Here is a 22,807-nt window from a genome sequence, read left to right on the forward strand (position 1 = left end):
GCAAAGGTCATCTCTTGGTTTGTAAACCACATTGAAATAATTGACACACCTGAAGTTATATACTGACTAATTATAATTTTTTTTTGCTTCTAGTCAGGGAAATTTGTAATGTGAATTGATTCAATGTCTGCGAAAAGCCTGTCTTTTATGTGAATTTAAATTTATGACTGCACATTCAGTTGGCTAGTCTTCAGTTTTGCTTTTCACTTATGGTTCATAGACAACAATTAAGGCATAGTAATTCAAGGCCATCTTTTTTTTTTGTGGAAAACATCTTTAATAACAATGTCATAAAAATACCAAGGTACCTTTTCTTATGGAAATTTCTTACCCTAATTTATTCTTTTTCCAGAGAAACCTTTTATTTAAGGAATACAAATTTTATGTATTTCATAAATACAACTTTAGGAACACAGTGATGCTTCATACTGTACCCACCCTCGCACCCACACTCTCACCCCTCTTCCTCTTACCTCTCCTATTCCCAGTCTTATTGATCAGTTAACTTTATACACAGAAGATTAACTCTATATAAAGTAAAGAGTTCAACAAAATGTATGAAAAAAAAACTATTCCTCAATAGTCAAGACAAGGGCTGTTCAAAGTCAATGCACTTGAAGTTGATTTCACTTTTTTTAAGCATTCTCTTTTTTTGATTAAAATTAATTCATTTTAAAGTACCCAAGAATAATGCATATTTTGTGAGCCATTAGACATAGCCATAACTTATGAGATATCCTCCACTGAATACACTAAAATGGAGTAAATCTTTGAGAACAAGTTTTACTATTAATTCTCATAATACAATTCTTTGAGGACAGAAGTCCTGCATGGGAAGTTAGTGCACAGTGACTCCTATTGCTAATTTAACAATTAACCCTCTTTTTTTAAAAGATTTATTTATTTGAAAGTCAGAGTTACACAGAGAGGAGAGGCAGAGAAAAAGAGAGAGAGGTCTTTCATCCGATGGTTCACTCCCCAATTGGCCACAATGGCTGGAGCTGCACTGATCTGAAGCCAGGAGCCAGGAGCTTCTTCCAGATCTCCCATGCGGGTGCAGGGGCCCAAGGATTTGGGCTATCTCCCACTGCTTTCCCAGGCCACAGCAGACAGCTGGATCCAAAGTGGAGCAGCCACGTCTCAAACCAGTGCTCATATGGGATGCCAGCGCTTCAGACCTGGGCATTAACCCGCTGTGCCACAGCGCTGGCCCCAATAATTAACACTGTTATGTATGACATCAGTGATCACCCAAGGCTCTTAACATGAGCTGCCTAGGCTATGAAAGCCTTTTGAATCCACAAATGCCTTCAGTATACAGAAAATGCCAGAAGTAAAGAAAGTTTTCTCCTCCCTTCAGAGAAAATATATCCTTCACTGATGACCACATCTTACCATTAGGGTCTCACCCACTGAGGTCCTTCATGTAGTACACTTTTTGCAGCAGTTTCCTGGCTTCCCATGCCTGAAATGCTCTCATGGACTTTTCAGCCAGACCAGAATGCCTTAAGGTCTGATTCTAAGGCCAGACTACTACTTAAAGTGATTGTCATTCTATGAGTCTGTTGTATGGACTGCATCCCTTGTTGGAGCATTCACTCCTTTTTTAATTCTATCTATCAATATTACCAAACACTTAATTGCGAGGCATCTTTAGTTGATCTCTGTAGGATCCAGATAACTTCCAAATAAAAGGAAGTATTCATGGACGTTTTCCTTTTCAGGTAAAGGAAAGCGAATGGATGAGTTTAGTGCATAGGTTATTATTACTTCTATAGTAAAATGCCTTAGACTGGATGATTTATAAAAAACAGAAATTTGTTTCTCATAGTCTAGAGGCTGGAAAGTCCAAGATCAGGGTATGAACAGATCCAGTGTCTTGTGAAGGCCTACTCCTCAACGATAGCAGCTCCTGTGTCTGTGCATGAGCTGGGAAGGGTAAAGGGAAGGAACTGGGCTTCCTCACATCCATTTATAAGGATACAAATCCATTCACAAGAGCATAACTTAATCATTCCTCTCAAAGGCCCAACTCTTTTCTTTTTTTAACTTTTTTTTAACTTAGAAACCTTTTATTTAAGGTATACAAACCTCATGCATTTCATATATACAAATTTAGGAACACAGTAATTCTTCCTACCCTACCCTCTCTCCTGCTCACACTCATACCTTTCTTCCTACTCCCTCTTGTATTCCCATTCTTATTTTTACAAAGATCTATATTTAGTTGTCTTTCTATTCATAACATTAACCCTTTGCTAAGTAAATAGTTCCACAAATAGTATGAAGAAACAAACAAACCCAAAAAACACTGTTCCTTAACAGTTGAGACAAGGGTTATTCAAAATCATTGAATCTCAAAGTGCAAATTTCACTTCTACAAATTTCCTTTTACAGAGTCTACTAGCTACCACTGATCAGGAAGAAATATGGTATTTGTCTTCTTGGGACTGGCTTATTTTGTGAAGCATAATGGCTTCCAGTTGCATCCATTTTGTTGCAAATGACAGGATTTCTTTTTTACTGCTGTGAAGTATTCCATAGTGTATATATACCATAGTTTCTTTATCCAATCTTCAATTGATGGAAATCTGGGTTGATTCCACATTTTAGCTATTGTGAATTGAGCTGCAATAAACATGGATATGAAGATCACTCTTTCAAAGCTAACTTCTTTTGTTTCAGTAAATTTCCGGAAGTGGGATGGTTGGGTCATATGGTAGGTCAATATTCAGATTTCTGAGGTATCTCCATGCTGTCTTCCACAGTGGCTACAACAGTTTATATTCCCATAAACAGTAGATTAGGGTACATTTTCCCCCACATCCTCACCAGCATGTGTTGTTTGATGATTTGCATATGACAGCTAATCTAACTAGGGTGAAGGGAAACCTCCTTGTTGTTTTGATTTGCATGTCCCTGATGGCTAGTGATTCTGAGCATTTCTCAGATGTCAATCGATTTAAATTTTCTCTTTTGAAAAATGTCTGTTCAAGTCCTTGGCCCATTTCTTTTTAACAGGCAGAGTAAGAGAGAGAGAGAGAGAGAGAGAGAGAGAGGTCTTCCTTCCATTGGTTCACCCCCCAAATGGCTGCTATGGCCGGCACACTGGGCCGATCCGAAGCCAGGAGCCAGGTGCTTCCTCCTGGTCTCCCCTGTGGGTGCAGGGCCCAAGCACTTGGGCCATCCTCCACTGCCTTCCCGGGCCACAGCAGAGAGCTGGACTGGAAGAGGAGCAACCGGGACTAGAACCTGAGGTACCAGTGCCATAGGCAGAGGATTATCCTAGTGAGCCACGGCACTGGCCGGCCCATTTCTTATCTGGATTATTTTGTTGTTGTTGAGTTTCTTGAGCTCTTTATAAATCCTGGATAGTAATCCTTAACAGTTGCATAGTTTGCAAATATTTTCTCCCATTCTGTTGGCTGCCTCTTCACTTTCCTCAATGTTCCTTTTGCTTTATAGAAGTGTCTCAGCTTTATGTAATCCCATTTCTCAATTTTGGCTTTCATTACCTATGAAAATGTCAACTCAATATTTATTGTATCAGGGATTAAGATTCAACAGGAGTTTTGAAGGAACACAAGCATTCAAATCATAACAGAGTGATGCTTGAAAAAACAAACTAAAATGGCTGATGGGAGATTCTAGGAGATTAAAAAGTGGTGACTACATTTTGGGTATGTGTGTGCGAAGGATGGTATAAGGACCTACTTCAGCTGTTTTGGGTGCTCAGTGACTGAATTCTCACCAATCTATGTTTATTTTCAGCTGAAAAATCTGAGGAAAGTGTTAAGCTCTGGAAGGATAGAAGGGATTTCCAAGCACAAAGACATGTTGAGTAAAGAAAGAAGATCTGAGGTGCCCAGGCTGAAGTTTTAGCAGGATAGACAACGAGTAGATGGCAGAATTAAGGTTAAAGGCACAGACGTTAATTCAGGGGGCTAGGGAGGAGAAAATCGGATTGGTGGTGGTAAGTACCAAGGATATGTGTTTATATCAGAGCGTAAAGATGCCTAATCTCAGCTTTTCTTGTTTTTTTCTTTGGTTTTCAACTCTCTTGGTGGTTTTCCTGTTTTCCCTCAGTCTAATAGTCCAGCATATCATAAGAGATCCGTAGAGAGACATAAACATAAGAAAGGATTCTGGATTCTGAGAAGAGAGTGTGTTCAGGGGAGTGACAAGAAAACAGGGGGTTTCTGTGAAAAGCTGAGCTGTGTTCTTCTCACTGCTCTTAGAGAGCTCACTGTTCCCTTTTCTCAGAGGCACGCAAACTCATCTACCAGACAAGAGACACAACCATCACTGGTTTAAGCTTTTGTGAAGCCTGGAACCTGTGAACAGCTCTTCCATGGACAAATGAACTGGAGTTCCAAATATCTGGCCTCTTCAGGGCTTTGGTAAACATGCCAGGAATACACGCAGTCTTCTCCAGCTTAGCGTAGATGGCTGACAACACAGCTCTTCTGCCATCTTGTCTAGGAAGGAATGGCCACAGTGAATGACAGCTATTCAGCCTCATTTACAGGTACCTTGTGAGATTTAGAGCATATATTTTGTTTGTTAGAGAAAAATTTTCTGACTGAAGTACGGGCGGGTGTTTTCATTTGTGGTAGATCTGTCAGTTGGAGTGTGCTCAGAGTCTGTACATCTAATAAAGCAGCACTTAAAACACATTGCATTTGAAGGAAGTTTACCAGAAACATTCAACTTTTCGCTGCCAGTTTTTAAAACATGGTTACGTGTTATTGCAATTTATGGCTCCACTTGTCATCTGGCACCTGTGATGGATAAGATCATCAAAAACTTTTTGTTCAAGTCTTTATTTATCAGAGTCATGGAAAAATTATATTCCTATTAGTTTTGGTTGGAAAAATGTGTGGTAACACAGTCCAGGTAATATCTTTATTTTTGTATAACCATTACTCAGAACTACCTAAAGAAATACTTGAGTGTGAATTATGTCAAAATCAAAGTCATCTCTTTAAAATTTGAAATGCATTATGCACCTGAGGTGTCGACAGCAAATCCCATGCCAACCATTTGATCCACTAATACGCATTTTCCAAGTACTCCAAATCTTTAGATCTGCATGTCTTCCATTTTTGCCATGGCCAATTTTCAAATAAGGGATCGGGAAATGGTTTAGTGATCATAAATCACACTGATGGTTGGAAAAAAAAAAAGTGTTCTTTTTCTTCTTCAGATGTGGTTCCACACATTTTTACACATCTTTCACTAAATCAGAAATCCAGATGCAAAATTATGGTGCTTACGTACATTGTGTCTATTTGTAGATATTCCATGGAAGAATAGAGGTCGAGAAGACCAAATTGGACTGTCCTCTGGCATAATAAAGTACAGGTTAATACTGTAGAAGTCAACAGGAAAAAGCGTGCTGAAAAGTGAATGTGGTTTCCACTGCTATGTAGGCACTTCACTGAGCAATTAATGTGGCCAAAATAGAACACTCACTGCAGTGGATCATATTAAGGAAATATTTGTGAGCAACTCATTAAATGGGACTTAGAAATACCTTCAATTTGACTTTAAAAATCCCCATTTTTTGTGATAGATGAATTGCTATAGTTTGAATAGGATTTTCTCCTCTACCTCCGAATTTCTGGAGGAGTTTAACCCCTGATTTCATGTAGTATGGTATTAAAAGGGTAGGAGTTGGGGCTAACTTGGGGTCACAGAGGGTTAGCCACTGTTTGTGAAGCCGGTATTCCATACTGGAGCACCACTTCAAGTCATAGCCTCTGTGCTTCTGATCTGGCACCTGAGAAAGTGTCAGAAGATGGTCCAAAATGTTTGAGACTGTCACCCACCTGGGAAATCCGAACGGAGTTCCAGGCTTCTGGCTTTTGCCTGGACCAACCCCAGCTTTTGCAGCATTTGGGAGTGCATCAGCTGATGAAAGATTTCCTCTCTCTCCTTCTCTCTCTCTTTGCCACTCTCAAGTAAATTAAATAAATCTTAAAAAAGTAAATGCGTGGAAATTTTGTCTGCACATGATGTGTAGGAGTGAAGCATTGGGAATTGATTAGAATCACATAGGGTCATTAGGGCGGAGACCCCATAACTGAATCCTAGTGGTGTTAGAGTGAGAGCAAGGAGCACCACACTGACAGAGACACATACACATGGCCATCTCCTGCCACGTGAGGCTCCGCCCTACCTTGGAACACTGTCATTAAGGAGACCATGGCCAGATGAGGCCACTAGAACTCACACCTCCAGAACTGTGAGCTGAAATAAACCTCTTTTCTTTATAAAGTTAGGCTATCTCAGATTTTTCAAAAAAAAAGAAAAGGAAAAAGCTAATACATCAATCGATCTTATTATGTACTTATAAGTTGACCTTTTTATTTACTTATTTCTCAATGTTTTGAAAATGATAAAGAATGTAGTAGATGTTCTGGCAGTGATTTAAGCTGCCACCTGTGGTTCTGGCATGCCATATGGTGGCCAGTTGGAACCCCAGCTGCTGCACTTCCCATTCAGCTCCCTGCTCCTGGGAAAGCAATGGAAGGCAATCCAAATGCTGGGACTCCTGCCACTCATGTGGGAGACCTGAATGGATTTTCAGGCTCCAGCCTCAGCTGCTGTGGCATTGGGGAAGTGAACCAACAGATGAAAGATCTCTTTCTGTCTTTGTCACTCTGCCTTTCAAATAAATAAAAATGAAACTTAAAAATATACAGGTGGAGAGACGGGAATAGCAAGTATAGCTGCCCCTTGGTAACCTGCATCCCATTTGGGACTATTAGTGCTATCCCAGCTACTTTGCTTCCACTCAGCTTTCAGCTAATACAACTGGTTAGACGGGAAAGGGGAACCCAAGTCCTTGGATCCCTGCTGCCCACAGGGGAGACCAAGATAGAGTTCCACTTTGTCCAGCCCTGGCTGGTGTATTGGGTATTGGGTATTTTGGTAATAACTCAATGGATAGAAGATCCTCTCTCTCTCCCTTTCTCTCTCTCTCTCTCCCTCTCTCTCTCTGTAATTATTTCTTTTAAATAAATAAATAAATAAAACTTTCCAAACAAGCTTTGAAAAAGAAAATGATACAGGTGCACTCCATTTCTAACTATAAAAATGTACTTAGAAATTGCTATCCTGCCTTAGGCTTTGTAAGTCTGCCTCACCACCTTCCCTAGTTCATGACCACCTCTCCCTCAGCCATCCTCTAACACCCTCTAGTCAGGAGGACTCCCTGTTAGACGCTAATGTCAACTTTCCTTTGCAGCATAAGTCATTTTTTTCTCCTTACTGCAGGCAACCTCAGCTGCTGGGATAAGTTACACAGGACTTGGTGGGTCTCAGAGTAGCAAGTGCACATTCGTGTCAAGCAGGTATTTGGTTCCTATCAACCTTTCTGTTTTTACATTTCTTCTTCTGGCTTCATATGGCTTCCTGACACTCTCTTTTCTTAAGGGTGAAAAGAAAAAGTATACTAGATCTCACTACCAAATCTCAAACCCTTGAACTCTGGCAAAGAACATTTTCACTAAACTTAGTATCTTTGTACTCCTACCACCACTCTAACTTTGTCATTCATTTAGGAAACACCCCTCTTCTTATGGAAAAATGTCTTTGACCATTATCCCCACTTTCTAGATCCTTGTTCCTTCCTCTATCCCATTGTGGGAAGAAAGACAGTACTTTCATTAACTATATACTTTTGTTGGATGACCACATAATGTGTTTTATAAAAAGCACTTATTTTATTTATTCGAAAGGTAGAGTTACATAGAGAGGGAGAGAGATAGAAAGAGATCTTCCATATGCTGGTTTATTTTCCAAATGGCTGTGATGGTCAAGGCTGGGCCAGGCCAAAACTAGAAGCCAGATACATCATCTGGATCTCCTACATGGGCTTTAAGGGTCAAAGTCCCTGTATTCTGCTGCCTTCCCAGACAATTAGTAGAGAGCTGGATGGGAGGCAAAGCTGCCATAACTCAAACTGATACTTGGATGTGGGATGTGGTGTGACAAGTGGCAGCTTCTGGGCCACCACACTGGCCCCATAAATGTAGCTATTTTAACAGTTAAAATGTCCTAGCTTCTTGAGGCCTCACCTTTATTTTACTATGCGTATTTTTCTTTATTTATACTTTTAAAAGCTAATTATGCCCATTTTTCTTATCTTATTTTAGTTTATAATTTATTATTCAATTTCTAATTAAAATTAAGAATTATTCATAATCTTGTTTTTTTTTAAAAAAAATCACATAGAACTCTCTTAATTTTGTCTAATGACAGGATAGACTGAGTACCAAACTCCACAGCCACAATGTTAGGAGATCAATTGGCCCTGCTGTTCACATATATCCAAAATCTGACCATTCATCACAACCTCCACAGCTACCTTTCTTTCCTGTTTAAGTTGAATGATTTCCCAACAGGCCTCACTGCCCTCCCTGATTCTAACTTTTACACACTTCATGGTGTGGTCCTGCAACCCGAGTAGTTATTTGGAAACATTTAGCCTGAGAGTGTCAGTTCCCAATTCAGAACCTCTCAATGACCACCATTTTATTCCGAGTAAGATCCTGAATTCCTGCAATGACCTCTGAGCCCTAGATAGCATGATCTCCCCTGCTCAAACCTTTCTGCTTCAATTTCATGCCATTCCAATAACCAACCAGAAACCCCCTTCAGCCACGCGGGCCTCCTTCCTGTTCTGAGCGCTCCCCTGCCCTACCCTGGTCTACTCCCAGCTCAAGGTTTTCCATTGGCTGTGGACCCTGCCAAGAACGATCTTCACTCCGTGCTCAGATGCCTGAATCCCTTCATTCATTTACCATTAGTGAAACGTCACCCTCGCAGTGTGGCCTACCCTAACTGCTCTACTCAAAATTGCAACCTCAACCCCTACTTTTCTCACATGCCCTCTCCCTATTTTGGTGTGTTGTTTTCTTTTCTACAACCTAATATGATTTAAAATATGAGTATTACATTGTATTTATTTTATTTTTGAAGATGTGTCTATTTATTATATTTTACATACCCATTATGTCCATTATTAACCATCTGTCTTCTCATGCTACAACAATAGCTTCAGGAGGGCTGGGTCCCTTGTCTGCGTATACACTGATGTTTCCATAGTGGCATCTAGTAAAGGTTCGGTAACAAAAAAAAAAATTGAATGAATGCTCAAAAAGTCCCAATGAACCTCCCATTTCAACATGATGGGCCTTATGCTTTAGTCTCAAAGCACCCACTGTGGGGAGCAACTCGGACTAGACTGTTACTGGAATTAAGACTTATTCTATGCATCTGCTCTCCCACAATATGGCGCTGAGAAGGGAGTAAACAACTTCTACGCAGCTGCCTCTCACCAACTTGAGTGATGACCTGCAGGAGCTGATCCTGCTCCTGATTGGAGGAGAGCAGCGTACTCGGTGTGTGGGTAGCAGAGTTGGGATTGGTGGAAGAGGACTATAAAGGAGGAGAGAGACAACATGCACCAGGAACATCTAAAGGGAACACCTGAGGAACATCTGAGCAGCCCCTGAGAGAGCCAGCCGGCGGTGTGCCGCTCCCCCGCAGAAGTGGGGAAAGTGGCAGGGGGAGCCACCCTTCCACGGAGGTGGAAGGATCGGCAGCCAACCCAGGAAGGACCAGCAGCAAACCCGGGAAGGGCCGAGCAGATGAAAGAACAACGCAGGGTCCTGTGTCGTTCCTCCATGAAGAGGGGGAGCGACAACCCACTATAAATCTCGTTTCCTAGCCTGGCTGAAATGCTAGGCCTCTGGTTGTGAAGAAACCTTGGCTGAAGATTCATAATCAATAATACATACTCAATGTCTCTTTAGATGTAGAGTAGCATCCTAGATATAAGAATTCAAGTGGCAGCCGGCGCTGCGGCTCACTAGGCTAATCCTCCGCCTTGCAGAGCCAGCACACCAGGTTCTAGTCCTGGTCGGGGCGCCGGATTCTGTCCCGGTTGCCCCTCTTCCAGGCCAGCTCTCTGCTGTGGCCGGAGAGTGCAGTGGAGGATGGCCCAAGTGCTTGGGCCCTGCACCCCATGGGAGACCAGGAGAAGCACCTGGCTCCTGCCATCGGATCAGCGTGGTGCGCCGGGTGCAGTGCACTGGCTGCGGCGGCCATTGGAGGGTGAACGAACGGCAAAGGAAGACATTTCTCTCTGTCTCTCTCTCTCACTGTCCACTCTGCCTGTCAAAAAAAAAAAAAAAAAAAAAAGAATTCAAGTGGCTTAAAACAAATTTCTTGGCCCCCATAGTATTATAATCTATGCGAGAAGACCTGGCATTGCAGAAGGAGGTGTGTCTGGACTGGCACAAAATGCCCTTCCTAAATTAAAACACACATTGTGTTTTGACCACCGCCACCACCACCGCTACATAACCGTCACCACTGTTGCCAGATAAAAGGGGTCTGTCTGCTTTGGTGTCACTAAATAATCAGCCTCAAGTGAGAGTTGGTCAGAGGAAACTAAGGAGACAGGGCAAAGACAGAGTTTCAGAAAGAAACTGCCTCCCAGCTATATGCATCTGTAAGGGAGCTTTTCATTACTACATAACAAATACCTGAGACGAACTACTTCACACGGAAGGAGTTTATTTTGGCTTGCTCATGGTCTGGGAGTTCACAGCCCAACATGGAGCTGTTCCATAAGTCTAGCATCTGATGAGGATGATGGAAGACTACACGAATGTAAAGAGAGGATCTCATGGCGAGACAAGAAGCAAAGAGACGCTAGACCCAACAGCTTTTAAAACCAGCTGTCTCCAGGTAATTACCATCCAAGGGCACACTCCAAAAACCTAATGACCTCCCACTGGACCCACCTCCAGTGTGCCATGATTATGTCAAATTTCCATCTTTATTCTTTAACCATTAACATTAATCCATTAACAATTAATGCAAGATTTTGGGGACCATGCCCCGAATACACAGGATTTTCGGGGGCATCAAGACTGTTATTCAAACCATAACAAAGGACTTGCCTCTTCATAATGCTCACAAAGGGAATATTATTTTCCCTCATTCACCAACACACATGAAATAAAGAGAATAAAATTAATATCTTCATAGATGATTATAATTACATAAAAACTACAGAGTAAAAATTAAACAATACCTACCATTCTCAGTTTAAGGCTAAGACTTTCAGACTCCATGATATCAAGAGAAAAATAAATTATTGGTATAATTTAGATATTTATTGTATATTAATCCTTATGTTTTCGAAGATTGTTTACAGTCCTTGTCTCTACTACTAAGGAACAACTGCAGTTTTTCTTCTTTCTATTTGTTGATCTCTTGAATTAGTGTAGGGTTAATCTTATGGTATAAAGTAAACTGAAAGTAGATCATTGTAAAAATTAAGAGGGAATAGGAGGCCGGCGCCACAGCTCACTAGGCTAATCCTCCGCCTTGTGGCGCCGGCACACTGGGTTCTAGTCCCAGTCAGGGCACTGGATTCTGTCCTGGTTGCCCCTCTTCCAGGCCAGCTCTCTGCTGTGGCCCGGGAGTGCAGTGGAGGATGGCCCAGGTGCTTGGGTCCTGCACCCCATGGGAGACCAGGAGAAGGACCTGGGCTCCTGCCATCGGATCAGCGCGGTGCGCCAGCTGCAGCAGCCATTGGAGGGTGAACCAACAGCAAAGGAAGACCCTTCTCTCTGTCTCTCTCTCTCACTGTCCACTCTGCCTGTCCAAAAAAAAAAAAAAAAAAGAGGGAATAGGAGAGCAAGGAGGAGGAAGAGTGGTAGTATTGGCAGGAGGGGAGGTAGAGTGGGAAGTATCACTATGTTCCCAAATCTGTATACATGAAATGCATGAAATTTGTATACCTTAAAGAAAATCTTAAAAACTTTAAAATCTACATGTTTGGACAGCATATAGAGCAGTGGATTCTGAATTACCTGCAAAAATGTCATCAGTGAAGGATGAGAAATGACGGAAAATTTGAGGAGAATCTCCAAAAGGTGTCATTATGGAAATGATTTTATCCAGTTGATAAATCATGGGCTTGCAGATTGTTTTGAATAAGATAATGTATCAATCAGTCGAAATTTGTTTGAATGAATGGAGAAACTTTGTCTAATCAAGGACTTAGTATGCTTTTCTTACTAATTTCCACATAGGAAATATACTTGTTATTATATGCTAACAGATCATCAGATGTATACTTTATTTTCAAACACATCCATATATTATTCTTAAAGATCTCTGGAGCACATTTTAAGGTATTTGACAAATTACTATAACTATGTTCCTGTCCATTTAATCATAAAGGGAAATACAAGTGGGTTATGGCTGGTGCCACGGCTCACTAGGATAATCCTCCACCTGCGACACCGGCACCCCAGGTTCTAGTCCCGTTTGGGGTGCCGGATTCTGTCCCGGTTGCCCCTCTTCCAGTCCAGCTCTCTGCTGTGGCCCGGGAAGGCAGTGAGGATGGCCCAAGTGCTTGGGCCCTGCACCTGCACAGGAGACCAGGAGGAAGCACCTGGCTCCTGGCTTCAGATCGGCACAGCACACCAGCCGTAGCGGCCATCTGGGGGGTGAACCAACAGAAGGAAGACCTCTGTCTCTCTCTCTCACTGTTCTAACTCCGCCTGTCAAAAAAAAATATATAAGTGGGCTTTTTCAAAGGATTTTATTTTTAGATAACATGAGCTTTGGGTTATATTTTCTTCTCAAGGGCAGACCTTTCAAATTTAAACTCTGTGGACAGTGATTTAATGGTATTTTCAGTAATTCAGATAGAGTGCTAACATGTGAATTTTCAAGTGTTTGCAGACACAGTGCCTAACTGAAGATTCATTGAGATTGGCACTGAGTTTGCTTTAGTCTTCATTCTACATTTTGTGTTTTTTTATTAGATTAATATTATTTTGTCACATTCCCTCTACTGGAATAAAAAAATGAAACAAGACTTTTAGCATTGATTAATTTCATCCCTACAGAAAAATATACCTCCAACAGTGAAGAGCATCACCAACATTAACCACTTTCTTTTCATATTAAAACCTCAGATACAGTGACCTATTCACATTGCAATGACACCAAAGGAAGATTTTAGCTGAAAAAGGGTACAAGCTACTCCTTAGATAAGTGACAATGGGAATGTGTGTCGCTCCCCCTCTTCGTGGAGGAACGACACAGGACCCTGCGCTGTTCTTTCGTCTGCTCGGCCCTCCCCGGGTTTGCTGCTGGTTCTTCCCGGGTTGGCTACTGTCCCTTCCACCTCCGTGGAAGGGCGGTTCCCCCTGCCACATTCCCCACTTCCGCGGGGGAGCGGCACACCGCCGGCCGGCTCTCTCGGGGGCTGCACAGGTGTTCCTTCAGATAGATGTTCCCCTTAGATGTTCCTGGTGCATGTTGTCTCTCTCCTCCTTTATAGTCATCTTCCACCAATCCCAACTCGGCTGCCCACACGCCGAGTACGCTGCTCTCCTCCAATCAGGAGCAGGTCCTACAGTTTATTGGTTGAACTGGAGGCAGCTGAGTAGAAGCTGTTTCCTCCTCTCCCAGCGCCATATTGTGGGAGAGCAGATGCATAGAATAAGTCTTAATTCCAGTAACTTAGTCTAGTCCAGGTTGCTCCCCACAATGTGAACATATAAGTGTGAAGAATAAAAAGTAGAAAAAGTTTACCAAAACCCTTATTGGATTTTATAAAACATTCTGAAACTAGTGATAAAGGGAGTCACAGGGCTCTAGTTAGTTAATTTTGTAGGAATGTGATGATTCAGTTAATTTTGTAGCAATGCGATGATTCTACCAATAAGCTTTAGCTAAACACTTTATACCATACAGATGCTGCAGATGTAGAAAGAATTACACATGAATAATAACAGGGTCTGTATATAAATTGAGTTGAAAATATTTATAGTTAATTTAAGGTCCATTTTAACCTTCATTGAAAGAAAGTAACCCTAATGTATTAGCAGTAGCTCATGCTGTTTTGTCTTTATGCATCAGGTGGTTGATACGATGCCTCAAAAGGGTACTTAATAATTTAATTGTTAGCAAATTTGTATTGATTATTTATTATCGGAAAAATATTATTCTAGCTATCATAGCTCAGCTGCTTTTGACCATAATCACAACCACGTCAGCTGAGGTAAAGGTTTCCTGAGGTCCTGCCCTCTCCCCAGTCCGCTTCTTGAGGAAACACCTGTGACTGTTGCACTACCCAGGGTGTCTGTGACACTAATAATTCCTCTCAAGACTTAAGGAATTTGCATTTAATCTTGAAGCATTATTCAAACTAAAACAAAATAATTCTTACTATGTAGAATTTAACATTCAAGATAAAACTGTTAAGAAAATATGGATAAAAATAGTTATGGACAACTACAAAAAGTCCTAGGGCTAACTTCATATCAAATTATAAATTAATAAATATTTTCTCTGTGATTAAGAACACAGTCAGAATGTCTTCTCTTGAAATTTCTATTGAACATGATAGTGAGTCCAAAGCAATAAATCAAGAGAAAAAAAGTAGTGAGAAAAAAGAAAATATATTTTAGGATAATGTAATTTAGTATGTTAAAAATCCAAAGTAATCTCAACAATTGAAATGAGTATAAATAAAAGGTGAATTTTGATTGTCAACAGAATCCATATCAATATAGAAATATCAAGTGTTTCTCCATATAATAGTAATAAAATATTTAAGTAAAATAGGATTAATACTAATTATAATAACATTAAAAATAAATTCTTAGGAATGAATTCTTAGGAATGAATTTACTTTCAGAATATGTGAGAAAGAATGTGTCAGAGATATCAATTGAGAGAAATCAAAGAAGATACAACTTAATGGAGCACTTCATAGCTTAGCATGGTTTTGAGCACTCAAAATTATTTCACATCTTCCTGTATCAATCTGTATCCAAATTTAATCCAGTCTGGATCAGAATCCTACCCAATCTTTTTGTGTGTGTGGAGAAATCAAAAAGATGACTACGCACAACAAAATGAAAAGAAGTAAAAACAGCCAAAGATGTTTTAAAATTGGATTATACTAATTCATTTGAGACTTTCTGGAAGGCTACCATAATCAAGCAGAGTGGTATTGGCATAAAGATAGGCAAAATTTCCAATGGAAAAGAATGGGAGTCTGGAAATAGAAACCCCAACCCCTCAGCCCATACACACAAACTTACATAGACAATCTGCTTCCACCAATTTAACAAAGTCACTTAGTGGGGGAAAGATAGTGTTTTCTACTTTTTTTTAAATTTAGGATTTATATATTTGAAAGGCAGAGTTACTGAGGGATGGAGAGATAAGAGAGATCTTAATCTTGTGGTTCATTTCTCAAATGATCACAAGAGCCAAAAGTGGACGGCACCAAACCCAGGGGCACGGAACTACTTCTTAGGCAGGAACCCAAGTAATTGGGCCATCTTCTGCCACTTTCCCAGGTGCATTAACAGGGAGCTTGGTTGGAAGTAGAGCAGCCAGCACTCAATCCAGTGCTCATATAGGATGCTGGCATCATGGCAGCTTAGCCCACTGTACCGCAATGTTGATCCCAAGCATAGTCTTCAAATTTGGTCTTAGAATAATAGCGTATATCCCTATGAAAAAAACTGATCCTGATCATATGTCATGCCATACCTAAAATTAGTCAGTATATGTCATATCATTATTTTTAATATTAAGAAATTAGGCTTTTTTCTAGTTAAAGCTACTAATCAAAAAATACAGATACAAAATGAGCAGACAGGTCTTAGGCAGGGTAAAATATTTGACATTTCTGTATTTGACAAAGACCCAGGACCAAGAATCTGTTCAATTCAATGGTAGTAACAATAATAATAACAAATTTAAAAATGGGCAAAATATGAAACAAGTCAAGAATAAGCAGCTGAAAAGTTAATTAACATTAGTCATCTAGAGAATGCAAATTAAGTTATAATGATGTCTGTTTCAGAGGCACTGGAATGGTTAGACTTGATAAGTATTCTAAAATAAAGTTCTGACAAATGGTTAATGATTGTGTGACATGATAAAATCTTTTTATAAAACTCTTTGACAATTTCTTTAAAGTTAATTGTACACCTGCCTTAGTACTAAACAATCTCACTCCTAATTAACCCTCCAAGAGAAATAAATGAAAATCTTCACAAAAATGAAGTTACATTCTTAATAGTTAAAATCTGGAAATAACCTCAAATCTCAGCAACAGGATGTGTCATCAAATTGTTATACTTTTTCATGTATTTTTGTTTATTATTTTGGAAATTTTAACAGCTTTAGATTTTCAGAAAAACTAATGATATTGTAAAGAGAATCCCCATATACTCAACCAGCAGTGTCCTCTATGAACATTTGACATTGGTGTGGTACATTTGTTACAGCTAAGGAAAGCCATAGCTTACTTAGAGCTTAGTTTTTATCTAACTTTCTTTTCTGCTTCTGGGTTCCATCCAGAAAATCTTTATTTTTAGTCATCATTTCTCCTTAGCATCTTGTGGCTGAATCAATCCCTCAGTCTTTCCTTGTTTTCTATGACTGAAGAACATTGGCTAGAAGTTCAGTAGAATATCCCCTAGTAGGAATTCATCTGATGCATTGTTTCTCAAGACTATACTTAGTGTGTGGTTTTGGGGAAGTAAGAACACAGAAGTTAAAGACCCATGGTGGTGGTGTTTCCTCAAGGGTACAGACTATCAGCATGATTTGCCACTGTTGAAAGTGACTTTGACCAGCTTTCTCCACTGTAAGGATGTTCTTGGTTTCCCCTTTCCATATGGCGATCTTTGGAAGGAAGTCACTCTGCATAGTGCACACGTGAGAAGTGGGAAATCACACTGCACTTCCTTGAAGGTGAAGTAAATGCTGGTGTTTTAATACAATGAAATGCTCAAAAATAAAAAGAGAAAAAGAAAGAAAGGAACCAAAAAGCACTACCAATACAAGGAACATTATAGCTGAATTTCAACAACATGACAACACACGAAATGATGTATTTACATCAGGAATAGATAATAATTCCAAGAAAATATTCTGTGTGTTGATGAGAAGGCTGTACATTCTGGAACCATTGTATAAAATTTCCTGTAAATTTCTGTTAGATCCACTTGGTTGATAGTATGTTTCCACTCTGATATATCATTATTGATTTTCTGTATGGATGACCTGTCTATTGATGAGAGTGGGGTATTGAAGTCACCCACTATTATTGTATTGGAGTCTAACTCTCCCTTTAGGTCTAATATTATTTGCTGTGTATATCTGGGTTGTCTTGCATTGGGTGCATGTATATTTATGATTTTATGTCTTCTTACTAAATAGAACCTTTTATCAAAATATAATGTCCTTCATCTCTTTTTACAGATTTTTATTTAAAGACTGCTTTATCTGATATCAGAATAGCTACCCGAACTCACTTTTGGTTTCCATTCAGATGGTGTATGTTTTTCTAATCATTTAGTTTATTTTTTTAAAGATTTATTTATTTATTTATTTGAAAGTCAGAGTTACACAGAGAGAGGAGAGGCACAGAGAGAGAGAGGTCTTCCATCTGATGGTTCACTCCTCAGCTGGCTGCAATGGCCAGAGCTGCGCTGATTTGAAGCCAGGAGCCAGGAGCTTCTTCACAGTCTCCCAGGCAGGTGCAAGGGCCCAAGGACTTGGCCATCTTCTACTGCTTTCCCAGGCCACAGCAGAGAGCTGGATGGGAAGTGGAGCAGCCAGGACTCGAACTGGCACCCATATGAGATGCCAGCGCTTTAGGCCAGGGTGTTAACCCGCTGAGCCACAGTGCCGGCCCCCAATCATTCACTTTAAATCTGTGTGTATCTTTGTGAAGTGAGATTCTTTTAGGGAGCATATAGTGAAGTCTTCGTTTTTTTTAAATTTACTCAGCCAACTTAAATCTTTTGGTTGGTGAATGTAACCCTTTTATATCCAAGGTTAGTACTGATAGGTAAGAACTAAGACCTGCCATTTTCTTGATGAGATAACGATTCTACCTGCTCTGTTGGTGAATCTGGTGGTGACATGTTTCATGTTTACTCCTAATGCAGGGACACCCCTCAGAATTGCTTGTAAGACTAGTCTGGTGCTGGTGAGTTCTCTCAGTTTTTCCTTATCTGGAAAATATTTTATTTTCCCTTCACTTTTAAAGGATAGCCCCATTGGATATAATATTATTGAATGGAAGTTTTTTCAAGAACTTGAAAATATCATCCCACCCTCTTCTGGCCCATAGGGTTTCTTCTGAGAAGTCTGATGTCAATCCAACTGGTTTTCCTGTATATGTAACTGGATGCCTTTTTCTTACTGTCTTCAGGATTCTTTCCTTGTCTTTAATGTTTGACAATTTGATGAAATATGCTTTGGAGAATATTTTTTTGGCTGTACCTGTTCGGGATTCTTTGAACTTCCTGTATCTGGATGTCTGTGTATCTTTCAAGACCTGAGAAATTTTCAGCTAGCATTTCATTTAACAAGTTTTCAAAGACATTTCTTTTTCTTCTTCCTCAGAAATAACCATAATACAAATATTTGGTCATTTGATGGTATCCCACATTTCATAGAGAATTTCACCATACTTTTTAATTATTTTCTCTACTTTTGTCTGATTGGATTATTTCAAAATTCTTGTTCTCGAGGTGAGAAATTCTTCCCTTCATGTGATTTATTCTACTGTTAAAGCTCTCAATAATATTTTTTATTTCACTGATTGAAGAATTCTATTTTCTATTTGGTTCTTCTTAATGACTTCTATCTCTTTAGTAATAGATTCATTCATGTCACTCATTTATTTCCTCATTTCTTTAATCTGTCTGTATCCTCTTACAGATCATTGAGTTTCCTTACAATCATTAATTTGAATTCTATATCTGTCATTTCATAATTCCTTCAGTTCAGTATCTAATTCTGCAGTATAATTATGTTCTTTTTGAGGTGTCATGTTACCTTGCTTCTCATGTCTCCTGTGCCCCTATGTTGACGTCTACCCACCTGGAGTATGCATCCCTTCTTCTTTGTGGAATATGCCATATTGGAAAAGAGTTTATTGTTCAGCTGGGTTATAGGGTATCACTGGACTTCTTGCTTTGGATTTTATTCTACGTGAGCCAGAAAATGTAATCTCTTAATGATTTCTTTTGTCTTAATCAACGTCATCTAATCTATAAGTGACAGAGTGGTCTAATCTGTTGTCCATGAATGTATTGTGCCACAAATCAAGTCTTAGCAAATTTAAAAAGATTGAAATCATACCCTGTATCTTCTCAGACCATAAAGGAATAAAACTAGAAACCAACAACAAAAAGAACGATAGAACATTCAGAAATACTCAGAAATTAAACAAGATGCTACTGAATGATCAATGGGCCATTGAAGAAATTAAAATGGAAATCAAAAACTTTCCTGAAACAAATTAAAATGCAATCACAATATGTCAAAACTTGTGAGACACAGAAAAGGCAGTATTAAGAGGGAAGTTTATAGCATGAACCACTTACATTAAAAAAGAGAAATGTCTTAAATTAAAGATCTAATGATGCATCTTGAAGACTTAGAAAAACAAGAACAAATCAAACTCCAAATCAGCAGGAGACAAGAAATAATAAGCATAAAACATAAATAAATAAAAGTGAAACTAAAAAAAAACTACAAATGATTTTTTGAGAAGATAATTAGATAAGCCTCTAGCCAGACTAGCAAATAAAAAAAGAGAAAAGCTCAAATAACAAAATTAGAGATTAAATAGGAGGCAATACAACTGATACCACTGAGCTACAAAGAATCATAAGAAATCACTATGAGGCCGGTGCCGCGGCTCACTAGGCTAATCCTCCACCTAGCGGCGCCGGCACACCGGGTTCTAGTCCCGGTTGGGGCGTCGGATTCTGTCCCGGTTGCCCCTCTTCCAGGCCAGCTCTCTGCTGTGGCCAGGGAGTGCAGTGGAGGATGGCCCAGGTGCTTGGGCCCTGCACCCCATGGGAGACCAGGAAAAGCACCTGGCTCCTGGCTCCTGCCATTGGATCAGCGCGGTGCACCGGCCGCAGCGCACCGGCCGCGGTGGCCATTGGAGGGTGAACCAACGGCAAAGGAAGACCTTTCTCTCTCTCTCTCTCTCTCTCTCTCACTGTCCACTCTGCCTGTCAAAAAATAAAAAAAAAAAAAAAAAAGAAATCACTATGAAGAATTAAATGCTAATAAACTGGAAAATCTTAAAGAATTAATAAATTCCTGGGTTCATATAACTTACCAAGATTAAATCAAGAATATATAGATGACTTAAACAGACCCATAATAACCTATGAGATTGAAGTAATAATAAAAAAAATCTTCCATCAAATAAAGCCTGGACATGATGGTCTTACTACAGAATCCTTCAAAACACTCAAAGAGAAAGTAACTCCAAAACTCTTCAAACTATTCCAAAATATTGAGCAGGATGGAACTCTGCCAAACTCTTTTTATGAGGCCTCTATTACTTTGATAGAAAAATCAAAGAAAGACATGACATGAAAAGAAAACTACAGACATTTATCCTCAATTAATATAGATGGAAAGATTCTCAACAAAATTCATGGAAATTGAATCCAAAACCACATCAAACAGTTCATACTTCATGATCAAGTGGGATTTATTTCAGAAATGCAAGGGTGGGTTAATATTTGCAAATCAAAAAATGTCATAAATCACACCAATAGAATGAAGAACAAGAAAATGGTCATCTCAATAGATGCAGAGAAAGCATTTGATAAGATTCAACACCCCTTCATGATTAAAAAAAAAAAAAACTCTCTACAAATTAGATGTAGAAGAAACATTCTTCAAAATTATAAAGGCTATATGTGATAAACCATCAGCCAATATCATACTGAATGAAGAAAAGCTGAAAGCATTTCCCCTCAGACCTGGAACAAGACAAGGATGTCCACTTTCACCACTCTTATTCAGCATCACTTTGGAAGTTTTAGCAAGAATAATTAGAGAGGAGAAAGAATTAAAGTACAAGAAAATTGTAAAAGATGAAGTCAAATTATTCATTTTTGCAGATGATATGATGGTATACATGGAAAAACCTAAACATTCCAGCAAAAAGTTTCTAGAATTGATAAACCAATTCAGTAAATTCGCAGGTTAAGAAATAAATATACAAAAACATTAGCTTTTTTGTATGCTAATGATGGACCCACAAAAAAAGAAATCAATAAAGAAGTGCCATTCACAATAGCCACAAATAATCAAATATTTAAGATTAAATTTAACCAAAAAAGTGAAACATCTCTACAATGAAAATTATCAAACACTGATGAGAGAAATCTTCAAGGACAAAACACTGGAAAGATATTCCTTGCTCATGAATCAGAAGAATCAATATCATTAAAATGTTTATACTACCCAAAGCAATCTACATGTTCAATGTAATTTCTACCAAATGACATTCTTTACAGAACTTAGAAAAAGCAATCCTAAAATTCATGTAGAATCACAAAAGACCCAGAATAGACAAAATAATCCTGAACAAGAAAAGTCAAGGTGGAGGCATCACAATACCTGACTACAAAGGAGCAGTATTTAGAAAAGCATGGTACTAACATAAAAACCAACACTTAGATGCACAGAACAGAAGAGAGAACATAGAAATTAATCCACATACATACATTGATTTTTGACAAAAGTGCTCAGACCATACAGTGGAGTTAGGATAGTGTCTTCAACAAATGATGCTGGCAAAATTGTATTCACATATATAGAAGAATGAAATTAGATTCATTCCTCTCACCATATACAAAAACCAACTCAAAATATATTAAAGACCTGAGTTTAAGACCTGAAACTACAAAACTGCTGGAAGAAAACATAGGGGAAACACTCCAAGACATTGGTGTATGGGATGACTTCTTGGACAAGACCCCCACAGTATAGACAACAAAAGCCAGACTAAATAAATGGGACTATATCAAGCTCATAAGCTTTTGCACAGCAAAGGAAATGATCAATAGAACAAAAGACATTCAGCATAATGGGAAAAAATATTTCCAAGCCACCTATCTGACAAAGGATTAACATATCAGCTGTGGGGAGCAACTCGGACTAGACTAAGTTACTGGAATTAAGACTTATTCTATGCATCTGCTCTCCCACAATATGGCGCTGGGAGAGGAGTAAACAACTTCTACACAGCTGCCTCCAGTTCGACCAATAACCTGCAGGAGCTGATCCTGCTCCTGATTGGAGGAGAGCAGCGTACTCGGTGTGTGGGTAGCAGAGTTGGGTGGAAGAGGACTATAAAGGAGGAAAGAGACAACATGCACCAGGAACATCTAAAGGGAACATCCGGATAACATCTGAGCAGCCCCCGAGAGAGCCGGCCGGAGGTGTGCCGCTCCCCCGCGGAAGTGGGGAAAGTGGCAGGGGGAGCCGCCCTTCCACGGAGGTGGAAGGATCGGCAGCCAACCCGGGAAGGACCAGCAGCAAACCCGGGGAGGGCCGAGCAGACTAAAGAACAGCGCAGGGTCCTGTGTCGTTCCTCCACGAAGAGGGGAGCGACAATCAGCAACTTAAAAAACTCAACAACAAAAACCAACCAATCCGGTTGAGAAATGGACAAAGGACTTTAATGGACAGTTCTCAAAATAAGAACTACAAATAGCCAATACATAAATGAAAAAGTGCTGAATACCGCTTGCCATCATGGAAATGCAAATCAAAACCACAATGAGATTTCACCACACCCCAATCAAAACGGCTAAGATCTGAAAGACAAGGAGTAACAAATGCTGCTGAAGATGTGCAGAAAGGGGTACAGTTTCACACTGTGGGTATGAATATGAATTAGTGTATC

This window comes from Oryctolagus cuniculus, chromosome 9 (assembly GCF_964237555.1).
Source record: "Oryctolagus cuniculus chromosome 9, mOryCun1.1, whole genome shotgun sequence".
Taxonomy (NCBI): domain Eukaryota; kingdom Metazoa; phylum Chordata; class Mammalia; order Lagomorpha; family Leporidae; genus Oryctolagus; species Oryctolagus cuniculus.